Source organism: Zosterops lateralis, assembly GCF_965231275.1.
Source record: "Zosterops lateralis genome assembly, chromosome: 5".
NCBI lineage: Eukaryota > Metazoa > Chordata > Aves > Passeriformes > Zosteropidae > Zosterops > Zosterops lateralis.
In genome coordinates, this window is record NC_139766.1 from 6,181,343 (window position 1) to 6,197,925 (window position 16,583).

At 42.7% G+C, this 16,583-nt stretch overlaps 1 protein-coding gene across 5 annotated transcripts in view; it reads left to right on the forward strand.

Moving 5' to 3' along the window:
* Positions 1 to 16,583, forward strand: part of REEP1 (receptor accessory protein 1) — a 67,464-nt gene that overhangs the window by 10,719 nt on the left and 40,162 nt on the right. The window lies entirely within an intron of this gene.

The following is a 16,583-nucleotide window of genomic DNA, read 5'->3' on the forward strand; positions in this document are numbered from 1 at the left end:
ATAAAGCTGTAACTGTCATGAGCCTGCAACAGAGATTTCTGTAATGCTTTTGAACAGGTTTGCAAAAGTCCTTGTGTTCTACTTCCTGTCCTGGTGTCTGCTCGTGATGCCCCATCTCACTGTTCTGAGTAAAGCTGTTTTCATCAGTATTTGGACATCACTGTGAGATCCTTGTGTATGGTTTGTTCTGTTACAGCTGATTACAGCTGACTCTAATGTGGGAATTTGTGGTGATGGCTTAGCACCCAAGCACTTAGAGGTGATTGAGGAACCACGCATTCATTTGGAAGATTTGGAGATTCTTCAGTCCATCAGGAATTGCACAAATTCTTTTCTTCTGATCTAGCAATCAATTAAGTGTACCATTTTATGTGCTCAAAAAAGCCTTAGAGCCACATGATCAGTTACAAAATCTGTGTGAAATGAAGTGTAATCATCCAACAAAAAAGATGGAATTCAATAGAAATATTCTGAATGTAACTTTCTATGAAAGAAATCACAGTACATGAGGAGGGGAAAAAAAAGTTTGTATCTGGAATATTTACAGCTTCTCTATTTTGCCCTTATAAGTAGGCTAAGGGGTGCATTGCCAAATTTTAGCAAGAACTGCCACAAAAAATCCCCATCCTGGCTTGTGGTAAACCTGAAGAATCAAGGCTGGATTTCTGCAGACAAACTAAAACAGTAATTTTCTCATCCCTAGGGCAATACCAGAGCTTCAAGTTGTGTCAATTTGTGCTATTTGCTGGGGTCAGTGAGGTTGTGTTTGTAGCTCAGAATGGTGAGGGCCTTGCAGAAGGTGCCAGCAGCATCCCAGAAAATTGAATATTATGGGACAGAAGTTGGCCAGTTCAATGGAGGACTTGTGTTCTTTGTGAGCTTCAACTTAAACTGCCATTTGAGTGGTGACAGATCAAGGACAGAGGGCTCCTAAAAACATGATTCTGTCATGATCTTTTCATTTTAGTATTGGGAATTTCATCACTAAATTGGAATATGGCTTTACCTGCACTTCAGCAACCAGATTTCTCTTTAGATTCATCTGAAAATCCCAATGCCTTATTGCACTCTAGCACATGTATTTTTAAAGGTACTCTAATCAGATCAGACAGGTAGAAACTCTGTAATCTCTCATGCCTCATGCCTGTACCCTTGTGTGGAGCTCTGTTACAGAGGGTGCTGGCTAACCATGGCTGCTGCCACTGGCTCTGAGCTCATCCCTGATCCTCGCTACCTTAAACCAGGGCTGCTTTGCAGACTTTCCAGAACTGGGAATTCCAGCAGCCCACTGACAGAAATTTCCAGGGCCTGAGGAGATGTGACAGATGTGATTGATGATAGACACCCTCTGCCTGTTTCTGCATATTGTTCCTAGACCACTGCAAAGTCACCAGAGCTGCTTGAGAGACTGCAGACAGCCACTGAAAGATTCTTGCCTGCTGTCCATGAAGCAGGACATGTATTTGAAGTTTATAAATACTATGCCTGATTTTGCATGGTACTTGAAAGTGAACCAAATCTGCTTTCTATGTAGTTTGTGGTAATTCATATTTAATCTCATGTAAACCCATTCTGCAAAATCATACCCCTGACCCCAAAGGATTTACTTATAGATGAGATATTTTTCACCTCTTTGATATAGTGTGTCATGAAGTTTTTGCACTCAGATGTGCTATACAGCCACTGGAATAGCTCAGCATTATTTTCCAATTATTATTCTGCTGAGGTTTGCAGATACTTTGCTGTAACAAATCAGGGCCCTATTCAAACACTATTATAATTTATGTATATTCTTGAAACCAAGAAACCTCGCTCTGGGCAGTCAGGCCATAAATGGCTGAAGTCTGTGTAAATTCAATTCTCCAGACACATTTTATACAGCTACATGTGTTTGAAACAGTTTAACCATTTCATTTCACAAGAGCAATGCTTTATTTAGAGTGGCACTTGCAACATTGTCATCCTTCTGTGTGAATCCCCTTGCCTGGGGAAGAGAACAAACACTGGACTGTGGCATTTAAACCAGCAGTGTTAATGAATAAGAAATGATGGAAAAGCATACATAAGATATCATGCAGTGTGGGTGTTCCCACAAAAAGTACAAGCTGCCTTCTCAAGCAGCTGCTTATTTAGAAATCTCTGAAATGGTCCTTGAAGAATTGGCTGTCTTCCCCTTTGCTTTCCTCTCAAGTTATCTCTTTGAAGTTTCCATCTGGCTCCTAAGCCTCAGTTTATATTTTATTTTATATTTTGAGTAGCTGCCAGCTGAAAGGTATATGTGTGAGAGGGAAGGTGAGAATGGAGAACAGGTGAAGTCTCTAAGCCAAAAGAAAGAAGAGAGGCAAAGCCTTTTCTGTTCAGAATCGTGCAATGCACTGGCTCCTTAACCAAGCCTGAGACAAAGTGTAGGAAAGGAGCTGTGCCTGTGTCACAGGCTTTGATCTGAACACATTTGTGTTTGGGGAAATGCAGAATAGAAGAGAGTGCATGACTTATCCCTTTTACTCTCTAAGGCTCTCAGCTAAAGCCTGAAATTCAGAGACATATGAGAAGTTTGGGAGAGATCAAAATTGAATGCAAATGTGAACATGACATCTTCTGTCAGAAGGAGGATTGAGTATCTGGATAGAAATACTGCTGTCTTGAGGCATTAAAAACCCGCAATGTCTTCCTCAAATTATGAAACTGGATTTTAAATTCCAACTCCTATAATATGTACATATATTGTATATATCTGTGGGCATCAGATATTTTGATTTGTACTCTGAACCTGCAAGGCTGTGCATGCTCTTTTCTGAGAAACTGTTGTCTGATACTTTATTTTGAATGGAAATGTTCCTGTAATAGCTTCCAAGAAATCACCTGATGAGACTAAATGAGCAAATGTGGGAATTGCTGAGATGTGCTCACAGTGAGATTGTCTCACTGTGTAAAGATGGGGGTGGCACAGAAGCAGCGACTGGAAACTGTGACTTCTCTTTCTAGATCTCACACTGCCTGGGCTGTGATCAAGCTGCTGATTTCCAGTGGTGAAAGCCATTTATTTTCCAGCATGGTCAATGGAACGTGTAGATATTTGTCATCTCAGCCTTCTCTGAAAGTTTTTACCCTAGGTACCTATTCGTCCAAAATTTCAAATTGTCAGATGTCATTATAAAGCTCTCAGTATGAGCTGCTGTGCCGTGAAATGCCTCAGTAGATACTTGTTCTTGCTAGTGAGTGTTGCCTGCACTTTAGGTAATGGGTGGTTGTTAAAAAATGTAATGTAGGTGAATAGCGATTGTGCTGTAAAAATCAGTGGAAATAGAAAGAAAACACTTTCTCTCTCTTACCTTTAGTTAAAGACCCAAACTTCACTTTCTAGAATATTACAGAGATTGAAATCTAGTCTGTTGTAACAGGAAAATGTTTAACCTCTTAAGTTTCAGGGAGAATCTATAGTAAGATTGGAAAATATCAGAAATTAAAAAAGAAATTAAATATTGGTCAAGGAATACAAAACCTGGAGGTACTTCAAAAGATAAAATTATTTGGGAGGAATAGGGAAGGAATTATCTTTTTGTAGCAGAAGTATATTCAGTTGTGAGATGAATCATGATGTTGGAAAGTTAAATACATGTAGAGAGATTTCAAAGTTCAGAAGAGAAACCTTGCATTTTAAGAAACATCCCAGAGTGGCTAAGGAAATGTGTCTAAGTTCCAGTATTTCTGTCTTGATGCATACACACTAGTACATATATACTCCTTGTTGAGCAAAACCAGGTATTTTAGAATGCTCTGTACAAATTGCTTGAGTTGTATCTGTCCCATGCACCTGCAAAGGGAATTGCAAGTTGGAAATATTTAACTTCAGCTGCAGTTCTGGGCAATATGCAAGTGTTACTGATGGGGTGGGCATGAATTTTGGAGGCTGGGCAACTGAATCCTGATACCTGGGGTATCTTAGCCCACCCACACTCTGCGCTGGTATGCTCTGAGCCAGAAACATTGACAATATCCTGCCCAACCTAAGCAAGTTAAAGGCACAACAGATGCAGCTTTTATGTGTCAGCACTGCTTGATGTATGTCCAACCAGGGGAATACTCAGAGGTGCTTGTATTTCTGTGTCTAGGGTACTGCTGTGTCCTCAGGTACACTCCTGAAGAGCCTTTTAGAATTATTAGATCAGAAAAATTAAAGATTCCTGAACCCTGGAGTGTGTATTTGTCCTGTTACTAACATAGCTCAACCCTTCAACAGTGCTGAATATAACTTTTCTTAGCAACAGTTTCATTTAATCTTTCTTTATTTAACCTGAAAATTTGATTCTGCAACTTCTAAAGGATGAATTTAGGGGCTCTGGAGGAGATTGTCATTTAAGAAAGCCTTTTAAATCAATTTTAGCTTGATCAAGGCTTTGCAGCCCCTGATCGTTAAAAAATTATCATAGCATGACTATTAGCCATGTATGGGTAATTTATTTTCCCTGTGATGTTCCCAGCTCCAGCAGAAGAAAGGATGTGTCATTTTATCTCTAGATGTGTACCATGGGCCATGGTGTTTGGTGTAGGGGTAAATAAGCTGATAATGACCTCTCCACTCATGGCTCCCTGCAAGAATAGATCATGCAACGACATTACCATAAAACCATTACAGTAAGCTGCACAGTTAATGACACAAAGCCTTGTGTGTGAGTATGTGGCTGTAGAGATAAGGGAAATCTAGCTGTTCCTCTAGCTCACCAAAAATGGCTAAGCCAGAGAATTAGAGCAGTGTTTGTAAATATTAATTTCATTTCCCTACCTCTCTTTTTGAAGCTCTGCTATTTTGAAGCGCCCATTCTGTGTTAACTCCCAGAGTTACGACAGTGTGGTGCTATTCCTCACATGCTTCCCTTGGCAATCAAGCAGGTATTCCCCAGCTTAGCTCCTTGGGGACAGCACCAACTGCAAAGGAAAGGGTGTGGTGGGGCTGAGGAAGAAGGTTCTCCAAGCAAGGAAGAATCTCCTCATCATTCAGGGAGTGGATCCCTGTGTACCTCTGATCATAAGGAAGGATGTAGTGCTGTTCTTCTCCAGATCTCGACACAGGGTTGGGTTAGTAAGGATTATCCAGCAGGTTGAAGAAAGTGATTGTTCTCCTCTATTTTGCAACTGTGAGGGGATGTCACAGTTGCTGGCTGGAGTAGAGTATCCTATTTCAGTTTCCCTGGTAGAAGGAGGCCCCTGGCAGCAATGAGTCCAGTGGAAGAGGGTTGGAGTACATTGATGCACCAGGACAGATGAGTGGATGTTTGTTCAGCCTTAATAAAAAATGGTGAAAGGGAAATGTCATTGCTGTCTTCAAAAATATGAAGGATTGTTGCAGAGAAGGCTTTTTGTGGAGGCACAGCAAAAAGGGGGAGAGCTAATGGAAACAAGTTGCAGCAAAGGAAAATCTGATTATATATAAAGAAAAGAATTTTTCAAAGCAAGGGTAGGCAAACATGAATAGGAGTCCAGAGATGAAGATACTGAAAATTTGACTGGACAGGGCCTGGGGCTCCTGATTTATCTCTGGCAGGGGATTGGTGCTGCTCCTTTGTTCCTGGCTCAGTCTGGTTCCTCCAGATTCAACCCTGGAGGAAGTGCTCTTGCTCTGCAGTGAGCGTTATCAATGGAAGCTCAGAAGCCAAAGGGCTGGGTGCTGGCTGTCCCATTTATTCTCCAGGAGAACTTCAGAGGTTCAGTAGTTATTTTACATTGTGACCATTGTGGGTGAGTGTGTGAAGGAAAAGATGTGAAACAAGAGGTGCCACTGTATTGTCAGTTTGGTGTGCTTTTCATTCTGTGTGTGAGACCAAGACCACTATCTGCCCATGCATCCCATAATGAGTCTCATAGCCCTGTAGGTACTAACCACCCCCAGTCTGAAGTGCTCTGGGGAGCCTCTCCCATCAATGTGGGATGAGTGATGGGTGTCACCCCCGTGGGGCTGATGCTGCCCTGGGACAGCCCTGAGAGGTGCCAGGTCAAGGTATTATTTAGGCTCTCCCAATTGCTGTTTGGTACCACTTATCCTAGCACCATGATTTAGGATTAGCCAGTAAATGGTCATTTTTCTTCTAATTTATTTTAATTAGAGGCAAAGAGTTGTCCTGGTAGTTGAAGCTGAATTCAGAGGTGTAGCCAGCAGATCTGATTGATTATTCATTAGTGGTGCATGGCTTCAGAGCAGAGGCATGTTTCCTTCTGCTTTCCTCTCCCTTATGTCTGGGTTAGACTGGAGGCTGCTCTGTATCAGTTCAGCTCCAGCTGGAGATCTCTGCCTTCATGTTTATCTCAGTTACACCATGCATTTCATTACAATGCTGTTATTAGCTATATAAAATGGAGGGATTAAAAAGGATGAATGAAATGAGAAAAGACCCTGGAGGAAAGAACTCTATTAATTTCACATGAGAAACCCTACTCAAATACCTGTGAGAAAAGACTAGAAGTCTCTCTTTTTCAAGCTGTATGACAGTCTCTTGTTTTCCTGTGTTTTAAAATAAAAATTATGCAGGTCTTAGTAAGAAAGCAGGTGTCCAGCCACTCCCTGAAATGTTTATAGTACTCAGAAGAAATACCAATCTGTGTCTGTGGGCCAGAAAGAGAAACTTGGTCTGCATGGCTTGTGAACTCCCTGCAATTTTGCAGCTGTTATATTTAGCATGTGGCATTCTGATACCCATGCTAACCAAAGCATGGAGCTGGGCTGAATATTCTGAAATTACCTGTAGAATCATCTTGCCTTAGCTTTCCTACACTCTTGCTTTAAAACTGGAGTTGAATGTTCATGTCTTGATATGATTCTTCCTGTATGAATTTAATGTCTCACTTTCTTATCATATAAAATAGACATAAAGCATTAATGAAATAGAAATAATCAGAAATCAGTAGTAATGCCACCATTGCTTTGATATTCACGTCAATAATATTTATACTGCACTTTGAAATCCTCCTTTGAAATGTGTTATCAAAATGAGAAGAAATGTTTTAAAGATGTGTGTGGGATTTTTGTTTGTTTGTTTACTTAACTAGGAGGTAGACATTGCCTGTGGAACATGGAGGTTACAACTGAGTTGGGTCCCACTTATTTTCAGTGAGTCTGGTCCCTCAAAATGTTTGGTCTTCTTCTTTTTGTGGTTAATGTTCTGGAGTCCTCAGAGATATAAGGAAGGCATTTCCTGATGGAAGGAATTACGCTGTTTACTGTTAATTTACCAGCATCCACCATATCCACCATAGGTGGCCCTGCCCATGGCAGGGGGTTTGGAACAGTAGTAAGATTTCACCTCAGGCTGTTTTGCACCAAGCTGGCCGTGACTATATGCCTGAGACTTTTTTCTGTACCAAACTGCTCTCCTTGGCTGGTGGAGAGATCTACCCTGGGTTTCTGTCCTCCTCCAAGAGCTTCTGAGACCCAGAGGTACTCACAGCAACCTTGGGACTGCTTGGTTTGTTACAGTGGATTGGGTCATTGGTAATCCATGGAAAGTCAGTATTTTTCATTGCTTTAGCTGAATACTGGGGCCAAAGAGATCTTCTGGTTTAATTTTGAAATTACATTGAGCTGAAATATCCCTTGCATTTAGTTAAGCACTTCTAGTAATGTTCTGTCCCTGGGAAGCCGAAGTAACAATACTCTAAGGAGGTTCTACTGCAGTTGATTTGGATGTGTTATGGTTTCATTTAATTTTTTATTCCTGTTTTCTGTCCCATGAGTACACCACAAGAAGTCTAAAGCTGTCCTTCAGTGAGGAGTAGATGAACAGGAGCTTTTGTGTTTCTCACCACTTCCTCAGACAGTGGTAGCACTTATGGTTTGATGGTGGAAGTCTTCTATAACCTGAGCTGAGTTTTCAGATACAGAGAATGTAGTAGGATTATGCTCTCTCAGAAATTAGGATTTCTGTATGTGGTTGCGCTTCCTAAAAGGTGATTCACATAGTATCAGTCAAAATAATTCCAAGATAATACTTGCAACATGATGTGGTTTTCTATGAAAATAATGCAGAGCTTCTCTGTTGGTGAGCAATCCATGTTTTATACCTTTTTTTAGCCTAGAAATTAGTTTGGTTAGGTTATAAGTTTTTCTGTTCCTTTTCATATCATGAGCCTACCATAAATCTGTAGGCTAACTCACAGTGCAGATTTTGGACCAACTGTCATCTCTGGAATATAATATCACTGCTTCTAAAAAAGCCTTTTCCCACATAAACATCCCTCTCTCCAGCGTCAGGAAAAGCAGCCCTTCCTATTTGAAACATACCATTTAGTATTCAAATTGCCATTTGTTTGGCTTGGAAAAAAACAAAGCTTTCAAAGCAGCACTGGATAGGGAAAACATCAGGGCACACAGACCATGAGCTCTGCCTTTTTGGAGCAGTGAAGCTGCGTGAAGATCTGACCCGGTCACAGAACAGGAATGTTTTCTTCTCTAAAAGGCACAGATTTTATTGCCCTCAGTGTCACATTTTCATTAATTACTTCTTCTTCCCCAAAAGAATGATGAGGCCGTGGGCTGTGCCAGCGCTGGGAGTCAGCTCAGTGCCGGGGGCTGTTTTCTCCTGCGGGGCTGCTGAACTGGGCACGGAGAGGGGAGGAGCAGGGGCAGCGCAAACGCCTCTGGCGAGACCCACGAAACATTATCTCTCACAGGCAGCTGCTCAGAGCCTCCTGGGGTGTGCCAGGCACAGTGTTCTTGTTGGCTGCAGCTTCTCACAGGCCTCACACCGGCCCTACACACTCTCTACACAGACCCCCTTTCAAACATTATCTGGGTGACAACAAATTCCTCTCTCTCATCAGCGCTCTGGGCTCGGCAGCTCTGCTGAAGGCAGCGTGAAGTAGAACAGACCAGCTTAGTAAACCTCTACCTGCAAGGAATTTGCTTCCTAAAATAGCTGCAGAGCTGTGGGGTATTTTTATAGCAGCTACACAGGCATTCTCTGTTCTGAAGGACTGGAAAGAGAACTTTAACATGTTGGTTTGAGTGTAAATAGATGGAATTCTGACTGTTTGAAGTGAGTCTGGAACAGTAACCCTGGGAAGGGCTAAGTACCTGCCTAATCTTGAATGGACTTTAAATATGATACTTAAGGGTAGCCATGTAAATATAACCCTGTGAAGACCCTTTACTGCTGGAACTTTTTCTAGGAATGGCAGGTTTTAGTAGGCATCACATGCATTATCATAGCAATCCCAATATTTAGCAAGGTCTCTCCATCAGTAATAGAGCTATTTTAGCATTTCTACCTTTTTCCTGTAACAGGAAGTGGGGAAAAGGGAATAGTGGGGACAAGTTTATCTTGTTTAGACTGAATGTAGGATTTCAGTGTGAACAATGTAATTCTTCACAGAATCATTGAGGTTGAAAGAGACCTTTACAATCATCCAGTCCAACTGCCAACCCCACACAACCACAGTGACCCCTAAACCGTATCCCCAAGTGCCATATCCAGCACCTCTTGAAGCACTTCCTTGGGCAAATTATTCCAATGCCTAACCACTCTTCAAGTGAATTTTTTTTCTAATATCTAATCTGAACCTCCACTGGTGCCACTTAACGGCCATTTTCTCTCATCCTTTCACTTCACAGACACAGCCAAAGAGACCAACCCCACCTTACTACAACCTCCTGTGAGTTCTTGAGAGTAGTGAGGTGTCTTTGACCCTTCTCTTTCTCCAGACTAAACAACCTGAGTTCCCTGAGCTGCTCCTTATTGAACACGCCTTCTAAGCCTTTCACCACCTTTGTTGCACTTCTCTGCACATGCTCCAACACCTCAATGTTCTAATAGAAGTGATGGGCTCAAAACTGAACACAGCACTTGAAATGTGTCCTCACCAATGCCCAACACAGGGGGACAATCACTTCCCTGGAGTTGCGGACACGCTATTGCTGATACAGGCCAGAATTCTGTTTGCCTTCTTGGCCACCTGGGCACACTGCTGGCTTATTGCAACCAGCAACCCCAGGTGTCTTTCTGCTGAGCAGCCTCTTAAACCACCCTGCCCCCAAATGCAGGGGGTTGTTGTGACCCATGTGCAGCTGAGTGACAGCTCCAGGCTTGCCAAGGCCAGTTTCTCCACCCATCCCTGCTGCTCTGTTTCTTCACCTGTTTGTGCCTGGCCATCTGCCAGCTCCTGTGTGAGGAGTGCCCTGGCTGAGGAAAACAAAAAAGAGTCATGTCAACTGGAGAGAATATGTGCTGCTTTGGGAAGATGAAGATGCTTAAATCAGAAGCATCAAGGACAGTCCTTGACTTGCTGTTTCTGCTGGAAGGCCAGTGAGGCATCCCTGTGCCCTGCAGTTACGCCAGGAGGAGCGATTGGGTTTCAGCAGTCATTAGGTTACATCAACCAAGATGAAGTTTCACTTTGCTTCTGTAGTAACCTGGCTGAGAAGTCAGAGGTGGATCTGGGTGGAAAGCAGAGCATCCTTTTGTTAGGTACAGAGCTCTCCTGGGTCTGCTTTCTGCTTCCTTGGTGTGGGTGTGTATGTGCTTTGAAAGTGTGGATGTGAGGACATGGTCTTAGCAGGTCACAAGAGCTAAGCAGGTCAACAGAGATGTGCAGAGGAATGTTTCCCAAAGCAGAGGAATGTGCTGGGTGGCTGTGCAAATGGAGCTTTACCTGCAAAAGCAGTGCATGACTGGCTAAGTGACATGGGCACACCAGCATGTTTGTCCTTGGGCACTGAACCAGCCCCATAAGGATGTTTGATTCAAGTTGCAAGTGGAGTTTGAAGTGAGCCTAATCTGTCTCAGGGGTATCAGGACCCAGCGCTTTCCTTGAGAGGTATTTTTGTCATGAGTATTCTCAGAGTGTATCAGGATGTCAGTCTGGCATGGTCAGGTATCCACATCTCTTGGGGCCCACAGTGGGGACAGTGTCAGCTGTCACCCTGAGGGTGAACAGTCAAGTTCCCGACTTTCCTGGAGCCACCATTCTGCTGCACAGTGACTGCAAAGAATTTGGAGGAGCCACCTCCAAAGGAATATAGCCCAGAACCTCCTCTGCAGCTGGTGCTTCCTCCACCCAGCCCCTTCTTGAACATCAGGCATTTGGCCTGTCCAGGGACTCAAATTAACCCTTTCCCTGACCTTGTGCACTGCTTGTTTTCATGTGTCCGACTGCTGGATTTCAGCTGGGAACCTTCAGTGCAAAGGCAGTGTAGTTTATTTTTAATCTGTGGCACTGTGTGAGCATTAATTAAGACTAATAATAAGGAACACAAACCTATTGGCACCCTTCTTGGTGGTATCAATTGAGGAATGCTGGCATGGTGACAGCTCAGCTTCTGCTCTCTGTGTAAGAAGCATGCATTAGCCAGTGAACACGTCGAGAAAATAGGAAATATCTCAATGATTCCTAAATGTGTCCATCCCTGTGCACAGAAGTTGCCACCTTGGCTGCTGTGTGCCGATGAAATGGGAACATTAGTTATTTGTGAGCAAAATAAGGGCTGTTCTATTTGTGTTGTGATAGTAGAATGTTCTAAGTGTTTGGGCAGCCCAAACACTGCTGGTGGCATGGTAACTAGAGGAGCAAAACTTGGATGGCTTGGGATGTAAACAGCCCGTGCTGATATATTTGTAACAGTAGGTTACCATCCAGAAAATATCCCTGTGGTTAAAAATGCTCAAGGAGTGGATGTGCAGGCGTTTCTGGAGGTAACCTGAATCCTGGCAAGAACTCCTGAGAATCACTAAGAGCCTTTCCATTTATTTCAGTGACTACTCTATGGAGCGTGAGAGTTAATTTTGTGGGTAAATGATTTTTCCATGAGGAAAGCAGCATCACCAAATCAGAACTCAAGATGTCCTGTGGGACCCTTCCAGGTCATGGTAGCAGCTCCGAGGCTGTTCCCCAGGCTGTAGCCAAGATTCTGTCAGGAATACTGCCACATCTGGGATAGCCTGTGCTCTGTAATGGTCAGACCACTGCTCTGGCATATCCAGAGAAGGAACAGAAGGATATAATAGCCAGGTCTGACTGTGGCTGTCCTGGTGAGTGGAGACTGAAGGAGCTTTGACGATGATGCAGCTGCTCCCCTGGAATATGACAGGGCTTGTTAAAGAGGAGCCAACAGTTCAATTGCTTCACTATTCCCCTGACAATCAGGAAACTCCACAATATGGGAAGCTTCATCCTTTCCTGTGTCGTTTAATGGTAAACTTGAATAATGAAACCCAAACCCCAAATCCTACATAATGTCATTACATTAATAAATGCAGTACATCCATTCCACATAGTACTACCTAGTGATAGAGGGGTTTTCTCCCCTCCTTTTGCCTTTGTTCTCTTTATTGACTTGAGCATCTTCTTGCACTGCATCAGGAGTAAATAACCTCAGTTATTTGTCTTTGTTACAAAAGAAACAATTACAGCCTTTACAGTCCCTTTTATGGATCCTCCCCAGTGCACTTCCACTTTCTCTGTCTTTCTCTTTCCCCCCTGCCTTCATGTCTCCCTTTTGACAAAGAATGACCAGAAGCACATGTAATGATCCAGACTGGGGGTTGCTGCTGCTGAGGTGCCTAATAGGATTATAGGATTTTCAGCTTTAATCTTTATCGTATTCTTTAGGCAGACTAACCTTTTACTTAGATTTTTGCCTCCTGTTGCACAATTATTTGACTCTTCAGTGGTTTCTTTACAGCTGCTGTTTTGTCCTTTTTCAAGGTGATTGTAATTGGTGTAGACCTCCAGCACGGAGCAGTATAAGAGCTGTCAGGCTGTTGTGGTTATTTGTTTAGTGCTGCAAGTGGGCTTTTCCTAACTCACTGATGGATGTCACCACTTCCTTGCCTCTCTCTATACCCTGAGGATGTGTGCTTGCTTTAGCCCAGACTACAGAACATTTCTGTAGCTTTAAATGTAGCAACTGCTCTACATCTGCATCAAGCTCTGGGAGGTTTGATGATCAGGATATCTGCTTCTGCACAGAAGGTAAGAGGGCCAAGGCTTTCCTGGGTACATGGCTCATTGAAAGAAGCTTTGAAAGATGGAAATGGGTGGGGAGTGGGTTGACTCCGGTTTCCTAAGGAAATGAGACTTAAGTTGTCTGCTTTTCCACGGCTGCAAAACTTTTGGATCTGCAAAGTGATTGTGGCCAAAATAGATGGGTCAGAGAGGTCTCAAATACAAATTTCCTACATTATTCCTAAGGATTATCTGCTGGATAGGAGATTGTTTTACAGCACTGTCTGCCAGGAGGTAAAAGCTACAGTACTGACTCCATAGGTAGGTCATTAATTTGGCTGGGCAGCAGCAGGCATACAGACAGTGCCTGTAACACAGAAGGAGTCACAGCACATCTGAGTCCCAGGTCAGCTGGCAGCTGTGGGAGAGAACTGAGGGGCAGCCCTGTGATTTTAGGGATGTGGGAAGAAAGCTGAAGGTCCTGTGATCTGGTTGAGAGAACATCAGAAGTGTTGCAGAAGAAGAATATAGAGATGAGGAGGACTGGGGAATGATATGGTTGGAATTGGTGTGGCTTGGGCTGCTGTCTGTCAAACTGAGGTCTGTCAGAGTGACTGCCAGGGAACAGCTTGTTTTGGAGGCAATGGACTAATGTGCAATGGGGAGAGCAAGGAGTAAAGGAGCTCCAGGGTGTGAGAGAGTATGCAGGAAGATGCAGAAGATGCGGAAAAAAACAGAGGAAGAGACTGGTGGTACTGCAGTCATTAAAGGAGAGAAGGGACCGAGGTAGGATGTGATAAAAGAGCAAATCAACAGTGGTTAGAAACGTTTTTCAGGCATGGAAAGCAAAGATAAGTTACTTCAGCTTGTTAGGCTGGGAGTAGGGGTGACAGGGACAGGGGAGAGGGGTTCAAACACTGGTGCATCCAGGTGGGGGAGAGACCACACTAAGGAGGTGTAAAGGAGACTTGGACAAGGAAAGACTTTATGGCTCTCAAGGGACAAAGGATCAGCCTCAGGTTTGTGTATAGCGTGCAGAAGGAGTGATTTGGCAACAGTCTGAGCATGGAGATGAAGGAAGGCAGGAATCAACAATAACTTTAATTGCACAGGAAGCTTGGATGAGGGGGAAGTGAGAATTATTGTTTTCAGCAGGGTAGAGGAACTGGGGGAAGAGATGGAGGATTAATGCATGTGGTTGAATTAAATCAATTGTACTCAACCCTGATCCAAAGCCAAGTGAAGACAGTAAGTTCAAGAGACTTTTTGGAAGATCCCTATATGCAAATATTTGTCTTAAAAACCCTTGAATAGGCTGTACAGAAATGCCCAAATATCTTTTGTCTTCCATTTGTAGAGTGTGCCCAGAGCTTAAGTGACCCCAAGCCACTTGGTAAGCCACAGCAGTGACAAGACTGGCTTCCAACATTCCTTTAAACAGTTTTCAGTCTGGTAAACCACAGCAGTAGTAAATGTCCATATATGTACACAATAGTCTGCAAGGCAAATCAGTAAAACTTAATCTCCAGTTTAAGGAGATCACATCACCTTATTAACTGTCCCTTGCTCTGCATGTGCAAAATTATTGCAATTTCCTTCCCTCCCAAGTATTTATTGTCTGCAAGTCATTATTTTCTGGTATTCCTATAAACCATTTGCTTCTTCAGGATCCAGTGACTTTCTGTTACCAGCACAAACTGAGGAAATGAATATCAATCATTCAGTGATTATTTGCAGGAAATAAAAGTGTGAGATAGCAGCCAACCTAGGCTGAGAAGGAAGAACAGCATTGCGGTGCTTTTTGTAAGGAGAGCCAAAAATATTTTTCATGTGCTCAGCTGTTATTTTCTGAATATTATAGCTTTCTTCCTTTTGTGAACTCTACCTTCTTTGGGTTAGGTCCTGCTACTACTAAACTTGGAATATTTGTTGTTACCCTCTGTGAGAACAGGATCAAGCCATTGTCTGTCTGTTTGTCCTTGCCTTAATCTGTGTTGCTGTTTGGTGGGATACTGCAAGGGACAAAACCACTTTTCGTTTCCCAGAATCTTTGTGAGTGTTTGTATCTGATCCTTGCTGATGGCACAAGCCCCTCAGAGTGAAATAGGTTCAGAGCTGACTGTTTCCAGCAAAGCTTTTTGAAACCAGTGTGAAGCCTCTGTAAAATGTTGAATCTCCTCACTCAGTAGCTGCTTTTCTGAAGTCTGCCTTGTGCCTCATGTTCTGCTAAGCCATGCTACAGTGAGCATGATGAATAGCAGGCAAATTGCCTTCAGTCACTGCTTTGGAAATCAAGATGTGTGCTGGCTCACCCCATTCTTTCATGAATACCTTCCTGAGCTCCGGGAAGTAGGATGGTGCACCATATCCCAGAGTGTTAATTTTTAATGTCTTATGCATGTAATGGACTTGACTGTAATTATGAGTCCCACGGCACTCAGTCACTGCTGGCAGGGTGGAAAAAGATGACTGTGGGTCCGTGTGGCTCCACAATTAGGGACTGAAACATTGATCATTTTCATTCCCAGGAGCAGAGGAAACAGTTGTATGAATTTAAAGCCAAAGCTTCAATGGAAGGATGGGGCAGTTTCAGCCAATAAACACTACCCTGCAATCTATTAAATTTAGACTTTGCAGCATCATCCTCCCGCATTGAATAAAACTGACTGAAACCTGGGCAGGGCAAAGTGGTTTTGACAAGCCTATGCTTACGTCCAGAATAATCCAAGTGAATAAGCATGTAGGCAGTGATGCAGAGAGAACCTAGTATAAAAAATTCTCCACTTTTTTTTCTCAGTAGTGCTATTTTTAACTTACAGATCCTTGTTTCTTTCTTACATGAAATCTTGAAGCTGACAGCATCCCTTTCAGACTTGAAAATGAAAGGAAGCTGTCTGAAAGAACAGCAGAGCTGGGATTTTTAGGCCTGATCATGTTGGCATATCTTGGTGGGCAGATTCCTCCTCCTTTCATGAGCCCAAATTGACTTTACTGAACAGTGCAGGGTTCTTCCCTATACCAGGTTTAATGTAGGATAAGGCATTCAAACCCTTGCACCAGCAGAGCTTGTATCCTGCTTAATCATCTGCCAGCTTTTCAGAGTACTGAATGGAGGTGGAAGGGATTTTAAACAAATAATTCTCTCTCTGAAAGCAATACTCCCATATTCCTGGTGTTGCAGTAGATTGTTTCAAGATCAGATTTTTAATTTCCTTTTGAAAATGTGGTGGTGACCTTTTTTGTTTGGTGGTTTGTGTTGGTTTTGGTGGTTTGTTTTTTTTTTTTTTTTTTTTTTTTTTTTTTTTTTTTTTTTTTTTTTTTGTTTTTTTTTTTGTTTTTTTTTTTTTTTTTTTTTTTTTTTTTTTTGGTGTGTGTGTGTGTGTGTATGTATGTATAACTCATAAGGTACAGGTTTGGAAACCATTGCAAAAGGAAAATCAGCCTGAATCTCTGCCCTTCATTCAAGTCACTGGCAATAGCTGCTCTGAATTCAGTGATGCAAAATCACTCCTGTACTATACTTAGTGCACTCAAGCTTAAATCAAGTCCTAACACTTTTTACCAGCGCAAAAACCACATTTAAAACACAAGGGGAAAAAAATCTTAAAAAATCTTTCTCTGTGGCAGGAAATCAATTTAATCTGTTTATTGTT